The 4,003-nt window shown below is 36.1% G+C and overlaps 1 non-coding gene across 1 annotated transcript; it reads left to right on the plus strand.

Moving 5' to 3' along the window:
• The first annotated feature begins 1,014 nt into the window (after positions 1-1,014).
• LOC141694675 (small nucleolar RNA R71) lies at positions 1,015-1,121 on the plus strand. The gene has a single exon (XR_012563962.1). It is a non-coding gene; the product is annotated as a small nucleolar RNA R71 (small nucleolar RNA).
• Positions 1,122-4,003: the final 2,882 nt, after the last annotated feature.

Below are 4,003 nucleotides of genomic sequence, written 5' to 3' on the forward strand. Positions count from 1 at the left end.
ACTTTTTTATCCCTTGTATTACCCTCAGGAGGATTGTTTGCAACAGCTTTCTTCTTCGGTTCCACCTCGGCATCCTTCTGCACAATTTTTTCAGCTACAGTCTCATTTTCTAGAATTGGCAAGGGTGCAGACGCACCTGCATTCTGGACAGAATTTTTAGACTCTCCATCTTGCTTAATTTAGGGGCTTGTGACCTTTCCAGACCTAAAGGTGATGGCGTTCATTTGTTCTTTAACTTCCCTCTTTCCTGGATTGGATTCTGTATCACTAGGAAGCGTTCCTGGTGGTCGATTCAATAAGGCGTTAATAATTTGCCCTATTTGGTTCTCAAAGTCTTGATAGAAACCACCTGGCTTTTGCATATAAGAGCCTGGTTTATGCACATAAGTCTTAACTCCTCCAATTCAAAATTTTCATTTGAAGATTGACATGCACCTCCATAAGTTTATTGTTACATTCCCCTTTGGCTAAAACTGTTGCCTTGGTGCAAATTGTTATTGAAAACCGGGAGGATTGAATTGCTTGTTTCCAAACCGCTGGAACGGCTGTTGTATTGCATTCTAATTTTTGCTCCGGCTGAAGTTAGGATGATTCCAGTTGTCAGGATGATAAGTGTCTGGAACTGGTTGCTGCGATCTTTGAAAGTTGCTCAAAAACTGAGCTGATTCACTAGATATAGCGCATTGCTCCGTCGCATGTGAACCTGCACATAGCTCACAAACACTGGTTATTTGATTAAGACCATAGTTAGCCAGAGAATCGATCTTCATAGACAACGCCTTTAATTGATCAGTGATAGACGTAGCTGTATCCACTTCAAGAACTCTTGCTACCTTGCCATGTGGCAATCTCTGGGTTGGATACTGATATTCATTAGCAGCCATCAGTTCAATTAGATCATAAGTTTCCTCATAGCTTTTTGCCCATAATGCTCCACCTGATGCTGCATCGAGCATGGGTTTTGACTGTGCTCCCAAACCGTTATAGAAGAAATCGATGATCATCCAATCAGGCATTCCATAATGAGGACACTTCCTAAGCATCTCCTTGTAGCGCTCCCAAGCTTCACATAAAGATTCTCCCGATTGCTGCGCAAATTGAGTAAGAGCATTCCTGATTGCAGCTATCTTCGCCACAGGGAAGAATTTAGTGACAAACTTTTGAGCAAGATCCTCTCAAGTAGTGATAGAACCTACTGGTAGAGAGTGTAACCAACTCTTAGCCTTGTCCCTCAGAGAGAATGGGAACAGTCTCAGTTTCACCGCATCCTCAGACACACCATTGAACCTGAAGGTGTCGCAGATCTCTATGAAATTCCTAATGTGCGTATTCGGATCTTCCGCTGGAGAACCCCCAAACTGGACTGAATTTTGTACACATTGAATTAGGTCAGGCTTGATCTCAAAGGTATTAGCTGCGATAGCTGGCCTGACAATGCTAGATTGAATGTCATTAATTTTGGTTGAGAATAATCCATCAAAGCTTTCGTATCTGCTGCTGGTTCTCCCATTGCAATAAAAACTAAAGTACCTGAAACACACGACTAAAGTAAACCTTGTAAGAAAATAATCTGAGTTAGTGAACTTTAACGACCACTAATGACAAGCACATAAACTAAATTTAACACCGAGTCCCCGGCAGCAACGCCAAAAACTTGTTAGGGCGAAAACACGCGCTAAAATTACATGCAAGTATACACGTTCACAAGTAGTATAAGATATAAATCAGATGTGTACCCACAGAGACTCTTTTTATTTAACTTAAGATTATACACCTATGCAACAATGGTATGGCTATCGCTCAATGCTAAGACAATAACAAGTTGAGATGTTTATAACTAAGATTAAACTAACATGCAATTACTAAGAATAAAAGTGATTGAACTAACTATAGACAAACATGGGATTCTAACTTCATTAAATACTTCATTAAAAGTCATTGTTCTCAACCTTAGCATGCAATGGTGATGATAACTAATCAGATAACACGGAACTAGTAAACGCCAACTTTCGTTGCACGAATACCCTACAACTAGACATCCACAAAAGAGATAGAAGCTAAGTAGACATCAATTATGCTTAGACCCTATATGTTTATAGAATTTGAAAACATAACGGTTTAATGTGCAAGTTATCTATCATGATTACATAGGGCAAGTAAGATGGTTAAAATTACCTACGAATCATGCATAACAATTATACATGAACCTATGCTAGCATGGCAAGTTCTAAACCTCTATATTCACTTTCGCTTCCATAGAGATTAACACCCTATCTTATATGTTAGCTATGCATATAAGACGAATAAGCACAACCACTACTAGGATATCAATCAATCACCACACACCATGATATTGAAACAAATTAGATATAGAAATCCATAAGTAAATCCTTTTTATGGATTATGATGAGATCATAATAATGAGACCTAAAAGATGATAACTCTAAACTTAAATATTTCCTGGTCGTAGGATTACTAACTGGTAATTAGTAATTCGCAAAGATCGGTACATACTATGTTTGCTTCATTATGAAGGATGTCTGTTCTCATAGACATTTGTGTGGTGACACTATAGCTAGTATGTAGGTGCTTATTATAGAATAATTTCACTGAACATGACTCACACAGCTGAACAACTGATGGAGTTCACTCACGTGTCAGCAGTTGTTCACATAGTGATAGTTGTACAAGTATCCTTAGACTTGAGGTCATCATAGTCATCTTGTGTACACTGAACTATGCTTTGGTTTAGTTCTTAGTCTCCAGGGACAATTATAAGGGCTCTACTGGGTATAGGAATTTGTACACGAAGATAGTGTATGATCAATAAAGGATCTACCCCTTCCAGTGAAGGAAAAGAATGTTCAATGTTGATCCACTTATGCTAGTTCAGGAATCTCTGGCCAGAGTGAATGAAATTAGAAAGGAGTTTCTAATTTATATTAAATAGAACTAAGCATAGTGAATGGGAAAGCAAATGATTAAATAAGATAGGCTTGACACAAGTTCCATGCCTTGTATTTAATCGTGACATTGCAGGGTAGATAGAATTGATTGTACGGTAACTACTCACTGAATAGGTTCTTGGCATTCTAAGCAGTGAATTCGTATTATCCGGATAGTCGCGATATGCTGAGAAGTATCCCTCACGATCTAGAATAAATATGATTAATTTATTAATTAATCATATTTAATGAATTAGAGAATTTATATAAATAATGATAAAATAGTTTTATTATTATTTATTTCTACTACCGGCTTAATATTGAACCTACAGGGTCACACCATAAAAGAGAATGATTTAATGGTGGAGGAATTAATTAATAATGGCTGGTAATTATTTATTTGTGAAATAAATAATTAATTAGAAGATTTAATAATTGATTAAATGAGATTTAATTAATTCTTAATATTATTAATTAAGAATTTAATTTTGGAAATTAAATCAAGTGAGAGAATTATTTTTCTAAAGTGTTTAGAAAAGGGATTAATGATTAAAAGGTGTTTTAATTATTAGTTAATTGGTTAATAAAAATAATCAATTAAAGGGTTAATAATAATAATATTTTATGGAAAATTTTCAGCTGAAAATATTACCAATTAATATACTATTATAAACCCTATTTGCCTCAACCCAAATAATTAACCCTAATTCTAAAGTAGAACAAGAGGGAGACAACTAATTCTCTCAACCTCTTCCTCCTCCATCACATTGTACTCTTGGTGGATACCGGTGGAGTGCTTCACACTTGAGCAGCAGCTACTAGGGATTTCCGTTCATCGTTCTTGGATCGCTATTAAAGACCTACATCTTTCCTTTAACGTAAAGCTTTTTAAGGTAAATATACTGAACTACGAATTAAATATTATTTTTCGCATGGATCCTGCGGAGGGTTTCGGTTTTTTTTTAAGATTTAAATTTACGTTTTCGTTGCGTTTATGTGCTAAAAACCCTTCAATGGTATCAGAGCTACTTGCAAAAAGTTTTTAATTCGTTTATGTG

The sequence above is a fragment of the Apium graveolens genome, chromosome 10 (genome assembly GCF_009905375.1).
Source record: "Apium graveolens cultivar Ventura chromosome 10, ASM990537v1, whole genome shotgun sequence".
Classification (NCBI taxonomy): domain Eukaryota; kingdom Viridiplantae; phylum Streptophyta; class Magnoliopsida; order Apiales; family Apiaceae; genus Apium; species Apium graveolens.